This window comes from Stenella coeruleoalba (assembly GCF_951394435.1).
Source record: "Stenella coeruleoalba genome assembly, chromosome: 13".
NCBI classification, from domain to species: domain Eukaryota; kingdom Metazoa; phylum Chordata; class Mammalia; order Artiodactyla; family Delphinidae; genus Stenella; species Stenella coeruleoalba.
In genome coordinates, this window is record NC_137159.1 from 48573569 (window position 1) to 48590345 (window position 16777).

General features: G+C 38.9%; 1 protein-coding gene and 1 pseudogene across 7 annotated transcripts in view; one reads left to right on the forward strand and one right to left on the reverse strand.

The window, feature by feature from the left end:
- Positions 1-16777, forward strand: part of NRXN1 (neurexin 1) — a 961338-nt gene that overhangs the window by 122353 nt on the left and 822208 nt on the right. The gene's annotated exons all lie outside the window — the stretch shown is intronic.
- On the reverse strand, positions 13084-13923 carry LOC307195883 (protein mago nashi homolog; annotated as a pseudogene). Its single transcript has one exon. The product of its transcript is annotated as a protein mago nashi homolog (transcript).

Below are 16777 nucleotides of genomic sequence, written 5' to 3' on the forward strand. Positions count from 1 at the left end.
TCAATGCATGTTGCTAATTTTCACCTTTTCTGTAGCTGGAGCTAAGTTGCTAAAGGATTGCCAGCCTCCAAAGACAATATTGTTTTTAAAACTCAGCTGTAGAGATCATGTTTTATTGGTGCATTTAAAGTACGATTTGGTTGTCATTTGTTCAACTTGGAATTCTTTAGGAACATATTTGCTTTATGTCATGTCCTTCCATAATTCCGTAGGGGCAGGTTTTGTTTGTTGCTCAGTGGCTGGCACATAGTAGATGTTGTATATATATATGAAAGAGAGGGAAGGAGGGAGCGGGGAGGGAGATAGTTGGTATCTCTGCTGCTTTGCATGGGCTTTTGCCTGTAAATCACTTCTTGGGCAGTGAAATAAAAGAATCCTTAGAACAGAGAGAGGCAGACTGATGTGATGATGGGGAGTGATGTTTCTTCTTAAAGCAAAAGGAAGTGCTGATGGATGTGGCCCAGTCTTAACCTTCTCTTTAGTTCTGATGCTTCCCTGGGATGTGTCACATGTCATCTCAGTGGGAGTGTCATCGGAGGGGAAAGTAGGACACTCCTAAGTACCAAGAGGAATAAGTCAGTTGAAAATTTGTCATAATTCAGTAAAAGGAGATGTCCCCTTTATTTTTTATGGCAAAATTATTCTGTGGAGGGAACAGCAGGGAAGGCAGGTCACTAGTTGTTATAGGCTTTTTCATTACTCTGTATAGGAAATCTCATAACTGACTTCATAGGATGAAATATCACCTTCAATGGCAGAGTTACAAGACAAGAGTGGAGAACTCTGACATGTGCTGGAGGAAAACTAATCTTTCTGTGCTGTACTCCTTCCTTTTCTCCCTCCACATCTTGGCTGGGAAGCAAAATTAGAAATTTGGTTCTTAGATATTAAAAGTTTTAAACTGATTAATTTTAATGCATCAAGTACTTTTTAGGCACCAGCTGTAATAATAATAATAAGAAGAATTGGAAGAGGAAGAGGAATCATTAATTAAGCTCTTATTAGTGTTAGGCATTAATTAAGCTATATATCTTATATGTATTATCCCACTTAGTAGCCATAAAAAACAATAGGGTAGTCATCGTTATTTCACAGATGGAAAAACTGAGACCTAGAGAAATTAAATAAGAAGTGATTATTTGTAAAATAACGGATAGACCTGATCCCAGCTCTCTCTGGCCCTGCAGTTGAAAATCCATGGTCCAGAGAGTGTTTTGGGCAGTCAGGAAATGAAGTAACCAGTTGAGACTACTTAATAGTAACATCATATAGATTTTAATTACAGAAACTAGTCTATTCTCACAAAACTTTGAGAAGTAGAGAATGATATTAATGATCTTTTATTTATTTATTTTAGTTATTTATTTTTCGCTGTGCTGGGTCCTCGCTGGTGCGCACGTGGGCTTTCTCCAGCTGCGGAGAGCGGGGTGGGGGGGGGGGCCCTCCCGGCTGCCGTGGGCGGGCTTCTCACCGCGGTGGCCCTTCCATTGCAGAGCATGGGCTCAATAGTTGTGGCACACAGGCCCAGTTGCTCCTTACCATGTGGGATCCTCCCGGACCAGGGCTCGAACCCGTGTCCCCCTCGTTGGCAGGCGGACTCCCAACCACTGTGCCACCAGGGAAGCCCGATAGTAATAATCTTATTATAAAACTGGATAAGCTGGCCCTAAAGTAGTTTGATTTGTGGAGGTTCAAAAACTGCTGAGTGTGAGTTTCATAACCATTCCATTATACTGTACAGACTCATTTTACTTTTTCATGGCTTTTTGAAATGTCTTCTCATTTATCCAGTCATGTATTCAGTCACTCCTTAGTGCCAAACACAATGCCAGACACTGAGCATACCAAAAAAGAAAGAAAAAAACCAGTAAGACACCTGCCTTGGCTTAAAGAGCTGATAGTCCAGTGTGATGTGAGATGGTGACAGACGCTAAACAGGTAATTAGCGTGTGATACATTGTGATAAAGACCATGGTAATCTAATGCTAAAGCAAAAGGAAGGGGGGCTCCTAAAAGCCCTGCAGAGGTCAAAGGAGGCCACTGGGAGGAAGTGATAAGGAAGAGGGTCTTAAAGAGAAGAAGCTAAGTAGCCTATTTAGTCAGGCAAGGTAGAGCAAGGGTCAGCCAGGAAGAACAGCTTGTGCAAAAGCTCTAAAGAAATGACTGGTGCTATTTAGAGAAGTGCACATAATGCTTCAGGACAAGAGCTGGGCTAGGAAAGGAGGAAGGGGTCAGAGGATGGGGAAAGAAAGGGCTAGAAAGCTAGGAAAGGTCAGAACAGAATTGGTAGCCTTCTCTATCTTGCCGAGAAGTTTGGACTTTACCGGAAAGTGGATGGAGAGACACTGAAGTACTTAACAAGGGCCTATGACAGAATCGGGCTTGCATTTTCGAAGATCACTCAGCAAGCAAGGTAGAGAATTAGTTGGTTGGTTGAGGTCATGGTTAGTAGAATAGGACCAGAGGTGGGAATATCAGTTGAGAGGATGTTGAGTGAGATAGAAGTTTCAGAGACTGGGACAATGTGAATAAATAGAGGTACTGGCTCTGAGCAGAGAATCTCAGCTCCAGGTAAGGCAGCCGTGGAAGGACATGTCATATTACACATGCCCCACCCACCCGGCTTACCCACCCTGCCTTAGAGATTTGATGTCCCCATCAGGCCCCCCACATATGCACACACAATTGAGACTCACTGCTACAATGGGTTACAGGATTTTTTTTTTGAAGTGTGGGATCTGAGATACGTATTTAGGGATTCTCAGAGATGTTTTTTAAAGACAGGATGTAGGGGTGAGGGTGGGTATGATAAGAGTGCATGGTGGCTTAACAAGATAGGAGCTGCGGAAGAAGAGGTGAATTGAGTGGGGAGAGCTGCCTCACAGTCCAGCAGAGGAGAGACTTCCCCTCGTTAGAGGAGTCTTCATAAAGGAGATGGGACTCTGTCCAGGTCTGGGGAATAGGTAAGATTTGACTGGTAGGGTGAAGGGAAACAGAGAAGAGAGGGGCCTGAGCAGAGGCCTACAGTTGAAACAAACCATGTGTGACTAACACCCTTTCCGTATGCCGAAAACTACAAGATCCCTTCTCTGAATTTACAGAGGCTGGGTTCTCTGGACTCTCTCAGGCTGATGAAAAGATGTGTTGAAACTTGCCTAATAACTCAGTGAAGGGACAGATCCATTTTCCAAGCTCCCAGTGGAATATTGAACATCAGCTTGAGGCCTTTGAAGAATATTGAATCATAACAATTGACGTGTTTGAGTAGTACAGGATCAGGCTGTGTGCAGGGAGATTTTTAAAAATGACCTATGTGCAGTCACCACTAAATAGAGTTTCCTGAAGCATAAACTGAGTCTATGATCTGCTTGTGCCAAAGCTGTAATTCTCCTAGAGGCGGCTTCCTGAGACTTGATAAGTGGAGAATACCTTTCCTCCAGTTAACTGGTGGTGCTAGATATGCTATGGGAGTGATCTTCACTCTGATGACCTTTATCAGCCGTTCACTAAATAAATGAAAACACAGGTCGTTTAGATTGATAGTGCTCAACACTGGCCAGGAAAGGTTCCAGATTAATTAACTAAACTCTTGGCCATGGTGGCCCCATCTTTGCTCTCCACAGAATGAAATTGCATAAGCATATTTACCCTCATCTCCTTAACTGAAGCAAAAATAGACCATAAGGGATTACTCTGAAGCTTATGATGTTCCTAACATATTAGCCCTTTCATAACTGTGTCTTGCACTTTCACAACATGTATTATTTTCAATGAACTTTCTTGTGCAGTCTCACTGAATTCTTCCCAACTGTTTGCTTATCTTATGTTAGATTCAGTAGCTGAGATGCAGACTGATTGATATTTCCTGAATCATATGCCAGGATGGTGGCAAAATTGGTGACTGGTTCCTCATCCAGTGCCTCTTGTTTTTTTGCCAGTGTTCTTGACATGTGTAAGTTACCTAGAGGCCCAGGCTGAGAAGACATACTCCATATGTAGAACACATCCCAAAATGTGGAAACTCAGAGCTCAGGAAGTCTCTGAGCACCAGGCTCCCATCAGCTCCGCTTCTGACTAGTCAGCAAGACATTGCATGCAATGCATGGTAAGATTTACAAAATCTACTCTTAATTAAACAGGCAAACAAAGAAGGATTTGTATGAGTGGTATCATTCTTATCTTGAAATGTACATACATGGGCAGTGTGTGATTTAACCCCGATATTTCACTAATAATAGTGACTTGTTTGTAATGAGATTTATTTATTTATATATCTATTTATCTATTTTTACTGAAGTATAGTTGATTTACAATATTGGGCTAGTTTCAGGGGTACAGCATAGTGATTCAGTTTTTTTTTCAAATATTTCATTATAGGTTAATACAAAATATTGAATATAATTCCCTGTGCTATACAGTAAATCCTTGTTGTTTATCTATCTTATGTATAGTAGTTTGTATCTGTTAATCCCACACTCCTAATTTGTCCCTCCTCCCCTAATGAGAATTATTATTATTATTTTTTGTGTGTGTGGTACACGGGCCTCTCACTGTTGTGGCCTCTCCCGTTGCGGAGCACAGGCTCCGGACACGCAGGCTCAGCGGCCATAGCTCACAGGCCCAGCAGCTTCGCAGCATGTGGGATCTTCCCGGACCAGGGCACGAACCCGTGTCCCCTGCATCGGCAGGCGGACTCTCAACCACTGTGCCACCAGGGAAGCCCCCCCTAATGAGAATTATTGAAAAGTGTTTTCCGGTTTAGAAGTAACCTGTGTACACCATTGCTCTCATATTTATGCTGTTGCCAAGAATTAATGATTGCTTTTTATTTTTGGTTTGAAGATAATCCTCATGCTAGTTAATAACTTAGAAACCCTTGTGCATTGTTTTCTCATATGTTCCCTTGGGCCATAATCATTTTATGGGATGAAAACCTGACTCACCAGTCGCCCTAGTAAATTAGTTCCAAACTGCCTTGGAAAGAATCCTCATGCTGGAATAGACCACACTCGTATTACCTGATGGCCTTGGAAGCATAGCTTTGTGATTAGTTTGGTGAAGATAGATGTGTGAGAGCTCTCAAAAGTGATTTTTGTTTTAGTTTTTATTTTCTGACATGAAGTTGATCTGCATGACCAGTGTGGACAAAAGGGGGGAAAAAAAGACCATATTACTCTGGAAAGTGAAACAGAGAAGCAGCAAAGAATACCACCAACCTAATTCATTTCTGGGGGGGAAAAAAGCCAGAATAATGGTTACTTAAAAATAGCTCATAAGAAGGAAGATATAATCAACCTTTGTTTCTTGCTCTTTAATGAATAATATCCCAGTGCATTAACTGTTAGATAAGTCCTTTAGGTTTCATTAGCATCTAGATTTGGTCTTTTAGCTAATTAATCTTGGTAACTAGAGAGTCAGCCATTAAGTAAACATTGGCAGTTCTAAGCATCAAAGTTGCAACTTTGCCATGAAACGACATGAAGCATAAGGAAAAGAGAATCCAACATACTTGAATCTAGTCCCATCAAAGACTGTCAATGCTTGGGCACCGTTTTAGTGCCCAAGATAATTGGTAGGTTTGACTGGTATTACTATACCGTATTCGGGTATTACTCATATTACTAAACAATATTTAATTAAGTGCTTTAATGAGAACTTTTTAAATAGGGATATATTGTGTGTAATGAGAGAGATGAGACTTATTCTCTATTTCTTTAGTTTTATTTGCTCATGCCACAGTCTGTCTGGTTACAAAATCATTATCAATTTGCTCTCCTTTTCTTTCTGTACTATTTCTTTCCCATACTCTTTTTTTTTTTTCTTTTCCCCCTTTTTTTTTAAACATCTTTATTGGAGTATAATTGCTTTATAATGGTGTGTTAGTTTCTGCTTTATAACAAAGTGAATCAGTTATACATATACATATGTTCCCATATCTCTTCCCTCTTGCATCTCCCTCCCTCCCACCCTCCCTATCCCACCCCTCTAGGTGGTCACAAAGCTGATCTCCCTGTGCTGTACGGCTGCTTCCCACTAGCTATCTATTTTACGTTTGGTAGTGTATATATGTCCATGCCACTCTCTTACTTTTTCACAGCTTACCCTTCCCCTTTTTTTTTTTTTTACTGATTCTATAACTGTTCCTGCTTAACTCACGTACTTGAACCTGAAAGGAGGGTTCCATAATTTTTGTGGAATCCTGTAGTTGGTTACTCAAGATGCTTCTCTGCACATTTGAGAGGCACTATTTGTCTCCACATACAAACACTTTAATACAGAAATCCTGTCATTCAGGAGGAAGAAGATTGACTTCAGTGTGTCCCCGAGAAAACCATCCCATTTAAAGACAAACAGGCTTTCTCACATTAATATGCTGTGCTTTTTCTCTTTAAAGCATTCTTTCGCCACAGAAACACAGCCAATTCTCAGACTTCCAGCTAAAGATTAGGCTTTCAGTTTTAACACATAAATACCCAACAGGTATGGATTATTTTTACAATGACAAAATATTTATTGATTTTATTAGGAACAAACCAAAAACTGCTCAAAGGACGAAAGTAAAAAAGTAGCTATAATTCCAACACTGCTAAATCTTGATTTGATGTCCTAATCTTTTTATGTGTATAATATAAACCAAAAAATTTGAGATCATGTTGATCTTAACATATCAGAATATTTTTCTATTCCACTAACATTTAAAAAAAAATTAACTGCCTATTCTTTATTAATAGACTTAACTATTGTACTCCTGTTGGATATTTAGGTTTTCTCCAAAGTTTTGCCTTTCTAAATAATCCTGCAGTGAACACCTTTGTGCAGAAAACAGCGTTTCTTTAGGTTGATTTCCTGATGTGAATTAATAGGACAAAGGGTATGAACATTTTCACGCTCTTGATAAATATCTCTTAATAGAACGTCAAAAGTGACTGTATTTATTTGGTTAGTAGAGTCAGTGTTTTTCTTGTCATTCTGTTTGAGCTCTTTCTAAATAAATGCGGTTTAAATGCGGTACTTAAATGATCGTAATTTCTATACTGGCATCCAGAATGCACTCTGCTTTACTTTGAGCTTCCCTGTCACCCCTGTATTTGTGAGGTGGGAAGTTATATGCTTATAATTTTATTTTAGATGAAGCCATACCTAGAGAATAGGGGTGACAGACTCATGATGGATGATTTGGCCAGCCTCCTTTCCCTCATTGCTAAGGAGATAGACAATACTAGAGAAAGATCCCCATGGGAAGGAAAGAGATTATAGCAAAAGGAAGTGCAAAGAAAAGGCTTGTGGGTTTTATACAGATACCCAACTCACAATTCTCACAATTCAGAGTCTCTTCATCACATTTAGCAAGGCAAATTAAGTAGGCCTGTTCTTTCTTATCTCACCCCCATTCAGTTCCTTGCTGTCCCTCTAGATACTTTTTTGTCACTTCTTTCACATCAAAAGTGACCTTGATTTCCATTTTATCCTGATTTTACTGCATATAAATGTAGTATTAGAATAAAGGCAGCCTCAATGCATGATTCAGCTCCCCTCCAGAGCTTAGGAAAGCCCCAGAAATCTTCACAGACTGATTTGGCCTAGGATTTAAGAACAATTGAATTATTTCTATCATTGTTGTTATTGTTAGCTTAAATATATAATGTGGCCCCATTTGAGTATATCTGATTTTCCTCAGGGGATTAAAAACATTCTTTTTCCTCAGAGGAAGCAAGAATATCATGCTTTTCTCCTGATTTAAAGCCCAACATTTTATGAGTCTTCATTGGACCAAGAATCAAATGCTAAACCTAGTTACAATAGGTAATGAAGATTAATCCTATGATTTTTGGATCACAGACTCTTAACGGCCAGTGGGTTTTACCGTCTGAAGAGAAAGAGAAACAGTTCCTTAGGAAAGAGCTTGGTGCTTCAAAATGAAGCTCTCTGGTTTTGTGTTTGGTTTGTGGTAAATGAGATACAGAATGTCTGAACATGCCTTACCAAATTTTGTGCTCACAAACTGGATTCAAAAGGGAGGGCAGGAAGTAATCATCCGTTTTATAGATGAGGAAATGAAGGCTCCAAAGATTAAGTGACTTTATTAAGGGTCACATAACTAGAAGTTGTGGAGGTGAGATTTCTAGGCTAGTTTTATTTGGACGGTATCATACTATATAAAGTGAACAGGCTATAATGAAGTTTATAATCACCTAAAATATGACTGCATTGGGACGTTATCGGGAAGGCTGTGGCTGGGAGACAGAAAAATAAGCAAATTGGTCAAGGAGAGGATGAATATGAGTGTGAAGAAACAGGGAAGAGATTTTCCACTGATCTGAGACTACGTCGATTCCAGAAAGGTAGGGTTGATCTGCATCAATGGTAGATACTAGTGAAAGTTAACTGGTGCAAGACAGAAAATGCTTCAGACAATCATTATGTGGCCTGAGCCTTCACAATCAAGATGGAGACTGACAAGTTTGAAGTGACTTGTGAAATGAGATCAATATTTTTAAAATGTCTTGTGTTCAATAAATATCTGACTTTTAGTAGAAAATAAATTCCAGTTTCTATATAAAAACAACTTGACATTTTTCAGTAATACTTTTTAATGAACATTGCTCTGAGCTATAATATAATGAAATTTGCTTAAAAGTAGAACAGGCTGGTAATACTTGGCAGAACAAAGAGGCATATGGTAAAACAGTTGTGATTTGTTGGCGAAGGCTTTCAATTTCTGGAAAGCTAGAGGCTTTTGGCATAGTGGACTGCATCTTGATATTCAGTCCCAAAAAGGAACCACAGCAAAATAATATGCTTAGATTGCAGTAACCTGATATATCTTTAAAGCATTTTTCCCTTTGAATTTATGGTTGTAAATGCAGGCTGTGTTCATATTGCAAAGTGAAATAGACAATTGAGAAAATTTTCCAGATAATTCATATTCCATACCATTTTATATGACATATAGAAAACTGTGGCATTTCAAAGGCAAGGAATTGATTGGGGGAAAAAAAGAAGTTGATTCTCCTTCTCACTTTGTGTTAGTAAGTGTAGTATATTGAATTTAGTCTCCTTCAAATTTAACTTTTTTTTTTTCGGTATTATTTTACTATGGTAAGAATACTTAACATGAGATTTATCCTTTTTTTTTTTTTGCGGTACGCGGGCCTCTCACTGTTGTGGCCTCTCCCGTTGCGGAGCACAGGCTCTGGACGCGCAGGCTCAGCGGCCATGGCTCACGGGCCCAGCCGCTCCGCGGCATGTGGGATCTTCCTGGACCAGGGCACGAACCCGTGTCCCCTGCATTGGCAGGCAGACTCTCAACCGAAGATCAGTGATCCCACAAGTGATCCCACAAGTAGGCCTGATTGTCAAAACACTAAATGGCATTGCCTTTGTCTTTTTATAGGGAACAGGCTATTTTTTATTTTATAATTTAAGAGATCTCAAATGAACAGTGAATGAATCACCTATCCATTTTCCTTTTATGGTATACTAATTCAATATGTTTATCAAAGCCAGTTATTTTCCTGTAGTATTATTTTACTCTTCAACTAAACCAGTACATTAGTGCCTTTAGGAATTCCCCCTAACCCTCAACTTGTCATCATGAATTTATTGAAATGTAGCAAATGGTAAAATAACGAGCAGCCAAATGGCTTCCATTCGGTTTCACTAATTTATGTTTATGGCTTGTCAGTCATACTCTATACACAGCTAGAAATTTGCAGCTGAGAAAAAAATCTCCCACTTAGGGATTACCTTGTCAGACTGTATGGAACATGATATAATCATTTTATTCATTTTATTTCCCTACCTCATCAGTCTTACAAAGTTTTCTGAAAACATGCAGTTTTTCTTCCTTTAGCCTTTTTGGGTACTTATTTCCTTCCCTTTTCAGGTAATCTCTTCTTGTAACAGCCTCAGGAGAGAGATAAGAAGAGAAAAGATAACTGGAAATGGTCATAATAATGCTGCTAATAATAATAATCTATCATGTGAAGCTGGCTTGTAAGTGGGTAACGGAGAGCCTGAGGTTTTGCTGCCAGGCTGGACTGCAAATCAAGATGTACATGAGAGGGATTAGTTATTTGTAGACTCTTGTGACGCTGTCGTCTTCTTTCCTCCTTTTGTGTTGGCCATAATGGAGAAGCATCTTGGCATCTTATTTGTTTTTGCCGGGAGCCTTCTCTGTTCAACATGCTTAACGCGTCTAATTCCCATCGTGATTTCCTCAAAACCTGTTCCTCTCCTGTATAGATATATAAAATCATGGGACTTATACCATCTCAGCCTTACTTTATTCTCTTCTCTTATTTTTGTTCCACAATCTTAGCCATCTTGAAAACCCTAACAGAATCATTTTCCCCCCAAATATTAAAGGCAGAGGCAAGAAACTTTACATATGTTTCACCAAGTTCAAATAATACTAAATCTCTAGACTTTTGAAGCATATGAGTAAATTAACACCAAGATTAAATAACGATGCTTTCTGGGTATGTACTTTTTTCCTCAGATCAAGTGTAATAAATAAACCATGTCAGTTATAATAGGATCCAGCTGAATAGTATTTCTATGACGAGCATACCAAGTAAAGATGGTTTTTAAATTGGAATTAAATGCATCTAATTAGCAACTATTAAATTGCTTAAGTTGTGGGCAGTTTTAAGGAACACGGACTCATTTGTCTCACACGTTTAAACAAATCGTAGAGAATTAGAAATCACTAAATTATTACCGATTCTTTCTAGTTTTCAAAAGATTCTAAGTGTTGCAGCAATCTCTGAATTATCAATGCCTCTGGATCCTGGAATAAAATAAAATGGATGCCTTGGAAAAACCTGCTATTTGTTCACTCTTATCGTGGTGTTGTATTTAATAGGCTTTTAGTTGAATACACATAATGGGGAGAAATCTGTTCTGAAATTTAAATTAATGAAAGCTTTTCAAAGTGGCTTCCAAATAAAAAATTTAGGCTTCTTTTCAGAGGATGGATAAGGATGGGAATTCTAATTACCCACACAATGTAGATTGCTTCATGATTCATCTCTGCAAATCAGCAGTTTGAAATCCTATAGTTAGCACTGGGTGCTCTCCAGTAAGATTTTATGAACATCAGCTTGGTATTTGGCAGAAATACAATATCAGTTGTCCAGACGTCATTTTTTCTCAATGAGCACATGTTGATATGTTAGATAATCGCAGAACCAAATCAATTACAGTTTTATTTCCATTGACAGAGGTTAATACCCTGTGAGGTGTATTTACATCTCAGAAGGCTAAGCATTGTGGACCTTGGAGGAAAGGAATAATTTTACAAATGGAGATAATAGGCAGAGGCCAAAGAATTGTTGTTTCTTGAGGATTTGTGTGCTCTTTTACCTATTTTTAATTTACCTGAGTTTATGTTTTTGGCTTACTTTGTAAAATAATTCAGTTGGATTAAGACTAACAGTGCTGACAAAGTGAGAAAGTGGCATGGACTTATAAATACTACCAAATGTAAAATAGATAGCTAGTGGGAAGCAGCCACATAGCACAGGGAGATCAGCTCGGTGCTCTGTGACCACCTAGAGAGGTGGGATAGGGAGGGTGGGAGGGAGACGCAGGAGGGAGGAGATATGGGAATATATGCATAAGTATAGCTGATTCACTTTGTTATACAGCAGAAACTAACACACCATTGTAAAGCAATTATACTCCAATAAAGATGTTAAAAAAAAAAGAAAGACTAACAGTGCTAAAAGGGGCTGTTTGAGTCTGAATCAATACTTGTAACCACCTCTATAAACCAGTGGTTAAGAGGTTCTGTGCTCAGGATAACTGTTCTGAACTGGGCAGACTGTGTATAATTTCATTAGTAACTATGTCCTCGTTCTTACTATTTGCCAGGCACCATGCTGGGTGATACAGATTGTGCGTTGCTTTAGCCCTCAGAACAGGTTTGGTGGGCCCTTCTCTTAAGCATCCTTGAGAAGTGACACCTGCAGAAAGTTTTGCTTAAGTGAATCATGTTTCATTTGGAAAATGGCTCATTGAATTGTATGATTATTTTTCTCCTCTTCTTCCTGGCTAAGAGTAAGTAGGCTGTTAGAAAGCTGAAGGGAGATTCTTCCACTTCCTAATACTGGAGCTATCATTAAAACTAGGGATCATGTGTGCCTTTCCACACCTTTGTACACTCAAGGAGCTCTGGCCTCATGCTGTTTCAAGTCCTGTACTTACAAAAGGTGGTATGTAAGGTGGAGCCTGTTTCTGCTCTGAGAATTGCAGCTCTTTCATGTTTGCTGGCAAGCTTTTGTTAATTCCCATGCAAGGCAGTTTGACTTGCACAAACAGCTGGGTTTTGCTGCTATCACTCGGAAGTTTATTTCCCCCAGTGTGTATATAAGCCCTACTTTGGGAGAAGATAGAAATCAGGTCCTAGAGAATTCTTTCTTTGAGAGTACACTTTGCTAACTCAGACCCACATTCAACAGAAAACACAAATTTATCTGTTCACAATTGTAAATGTATACAATAGTGCTCAATGGACTAAATATTGAAGTAGTAAGCTCTTATTTATTCAAAGCTATAAAAACAGTTCTATAGATGTGATTAAACCGTGCATGGGAAACATTAAATTCAAGTTAAGGCTTTCACAGGCATAGCTTTGCACAAGTGACCCATCTCTTAGAACCTTCAGGTAGACCTTAGATGCCACCTGTGCCACTGCCACCTCTCCCCTTCACTTTCTTCTTAAATCAGAATGTCTTCTTTTGTCTTATTTTCTCAAAGTGTGTTCTTATTGGGTAGCAAGAAAGAGTAAATATAACAAAGGAAGGGTCAATCCCATAAGCATTATTGATGAGGGAATATGTATCCTTGATGATGCATTATATATATTTTGCTTTAAGAAGCATAGTTATTGAGTGTGACATTCTGAAGATTTCTTATTCCCTTTGAAGTTAGAAGGGTGAAAAATGCTTTTTTTGGTTATGTTATTTATTAAAGACAATCATTTATAGTTTATAAGAAATATTATACACAAAAATGTCCTGATAATGGTGATTAAAAGCAGCTACTCCCACACTGCTTGTGTCCACACCAATATTCAATCTAGATTGGCTTAATCTTGAAGTGTAATTCAGTAAGATCAAAGACCAAACACTTCAGGTCCTGGAGAAGATAATAAAATACTCGTAAGCCTTCTGGATCCTTGGATTGATTGACATCAATAAGGGGATCAATTTTTGATGTCATGAAGGAAATGTGTTCATCTCCAATGATGATTTCAAGCTCCTGCCGGCGCCCTTAGTCGGGAGGAGGCCACAAAGCATTATCCTCTTTGGGAATTTCAGTGTCATCGATTATTCTCTTCAGTTCCTCCATCACGCTTTTATGTACATAAACCTCTTTTCTGATCATATCAGTTTTGTAACTGTTGTTATTGGCATATCTCGATCCCATTGGGTCAGAACTCAGACTCCAGGAGTTCGAAGCCGAACTTGCCCTTGTGACCCCTGCAGTAATGCAGATAGAAGTCACTCTCCATGGCTCTGAAAACTGCTTTTAATTTCAAGGAAATCTACATTAACTTATGCTAGCTAATTAGTACTTGCATAGGTACTTTGGTGGTGGTTAGAAGAACCACTTGTAGGAATTTTGATGGTGATGCTAGAGTAAGGAAACGTTAAAGCAGAGTCAGGAGCTCAAATACTGCTCAGCTAAACAGGAAAGGAATGGTTTGGTTTTCCTTTCCTTCCCTTCCCTTCCCCCTTTTTGTTCTGTTTTTCAACATCTAGTGAGCTACCTATAAGAAAAGAGCACCCAGGTTTTAAGTGGAATTTTATAATTTTTATTTATTTATTTATAATTTTTAACTAATGGTAAATAATTGAAACAAAAAATTAAAGTAAAACTCTAGGGAAACCACCAAAAAAAAATAAATTAAAAAATGATGGCTGGTCAGATAAGGACTCTGAATACTATGTATGAAATTTGGCCTTAAAACAGTATAGGCTTCTGTCATTATCATCTATCATCATCATCATCGTCATCATTATTATTATTATTACTTTAATTTGTATAAAACTTGCTGACAGTAGAATATGAACTGCAGTATCTGGTGAGATCTCCGGTCCTAACATATGGTCACACTCCCAATGTCTACTCAGATCTTAATGCTGCATGTTGACAAGATGGAGGAGCCATGTTAACAATGACTGTCAGTGATGTTAGGACGGAGTCTTGCATTTTAAAACCATAAATCTAAGATTGTACCTATTATCATTCCTTCTTATAAACTTTTAAAATTGAACTAGTCATTTAGTTTGAGCGTGGTGGCAGATGGTGTGATTAAGATGTCTCTGTTCCAGTCCTATTTCAACCATTGATTTACTGGGTAACCTTGGACAAGTTCCTTACCCTTTCTGAATCTCAGTTCCCTTATTTGTAAAATGGAAAGTTGGCTTCAGATGACCTTTAAGGTTATTTCCAGATCTTAAATATTATAATTTTACAAACTAATTCTTCTAAATTGCCAGTTAGATTAATTTCTCCACTAACAATTATTTATCTGAAGGAACCAATTTATATTCAGTCTAAAATTGTCATATTATTCCTCTTTTTGAATCCTTTAAAGATAACCATGTTCTCTGTTATATTTGACGCAATGATGCTTTGATAGATATTTATTTATTCTGAGCCTCTGTTTCCTCCTCCCAAATTGTTTCTGAGGCCAGACACCTGCTGAGGGTTATGTACTATCTCCTGGGAAATCCTCCAGAACAAGAATGGAATCAGGGAAGGGCATGGGATGCCAACGGGGATCGAGTTCTGACCCTTTTCCTCTCTGCCAAAAAGAACAGGATTCTTTGACTTCTAGACTAACACAGATCAGGGCTTCAGAAACCAACTAGTCTAGTTTTCAGTGATGTAGAATGGATTGTCATGCCACGTCTTCTTGCAATGGACTACTTCTGAGACAGCTTGTAGCACCTCTGGACAACTATAGCTGTAGCTGTCTCAGATAAAACATATAAATAGGGCTTCCCTGGTGGCGCAGTGGTTGAGAGTCTGCCTGACGATGCAGGGGACACGGGTTTGTGCCCCGGTCCGGGAAGATCCCACATGCCACGGAGTGGCTGGGCCCGTGAGCCATGGCCGCTGAGCCTGGGCATCCGGAGCCTGTGCTCCGCAACGGGAGAGGCCACAACAGTGAGAGGCCCGCATACCGCAAAAAAACAAAAAAACAAACAAAAAAACAAAGCATATAAATATAACCATTTTAGAAATCTAATGTATATCAACGTATGTTTGATACAATATGAGGAAAATCTGAGGATGGATTGGGAGATTTTGAAAAACATAGAATTCAGAGACCAGTTTTTCATAAAGCATCAATTCCTAGCATCACTGTCAGTATGCCTGTTTATCTTGTCTGTCTGTGAGACTGAGCCATCAGGAAGTTTTCTTTGTGGGACTTTCAGTATTAGACATACTTGCTATATTCAACTTCTGCGAAACTGAAACCACTCACTGACAACAGGTGTTATCTGAAGCAATATATTGCTCAGAGAATTGAAATGTCGTATATCTGATTTGGGGGTCTCTTGACTCAACCAGTTAATTATTTTTTATTGCCCTGTAGGAATTTATACTTGTTAGTGGCAGATGGGACTCCAGTTTTAAGCATTTGCCTAATTAGGCATATTACTGAAATAGGTGGTTGCAGGTGAGGAGCTATCAGTTACTACAGACTCTTCCAGCTCCCACACTCAATGTGTCCTAACCAAGAAAACTGAAGGAGCCTTGAAAACTGTTTAAAGGATTTGGGAATTATTTGTAATTTACCATGGTGCCTTTGTTGTATCGATTATAACTTTCTGGGCTTACCGGGATTAATTAATAGGACTAAATATGAAAGGCTGCACACTGATGTCATTAACAGGAGCCATAATTACAGAACATAATTGGCAATAATTCTTCAGTGGTTATTTGGTAATCAGATTCTTTTGGGGTTAAATGAAAATCAAATAGACATTTTATTCATAGAGATATTAGCAAAAAAATAATGCATAATCACACTTGTCGTTTAACCTTATCGATGCTGCACACTGTGTCAAAGGAGGCCTGTGGTGTGTCCAGGAATAGTTGGGTAGAGTCTTTTTGCAGGGCCAAGATGGGATGCTGAGTGAAAGTATAGCCTTTGGAGTTAGAGAAACATGGATTCTAGTCTTGGTTGTGTAACTTACTAGTTGTGTGACCTCTGACGACCCACCAACCCCTACCAAACCTCTGTTTCTTCATCTGTCAGTAAGGGCAAGGCCTAGCTGATGATGTTGTTTTTGAAATGAAGTGAAATAATGCTTGTGAAATCTTTACTATCATGTATGGTACATAATAGGTGCAGTTCAAAATAGGAGGTTGCTTGTGGTCATAGCAGAGGAAATGGTGCCCAGCAGAAGCCAGGACACTGTGAATGATACGGAGGAGACAGACTCTTTGGGCTCATATCCCATATGCACCTTCTCCTGGCTGTGAGCCTTGGGAAAATTCCTCAACTGCCCTGTGCTTCAGTTTTCTCTTCTGTAAAATGGTGCTAGTGATTTGTCTATCTGATAGGGTTGTTCATAGGATTAAATGAAAGAATATGTGTAAAGGGATTAGTAGGTTAGCACATAGAAGCATTTGTATTATTACTGTTACTATCACCCATGTGGAAAAGCTTATTCATGAATGATGAAGCAGAGAAAATTACCAAAGAAAATAGAATCTTGACCTGCCTCAAGAAGAGTTATTAAAGTCTGTT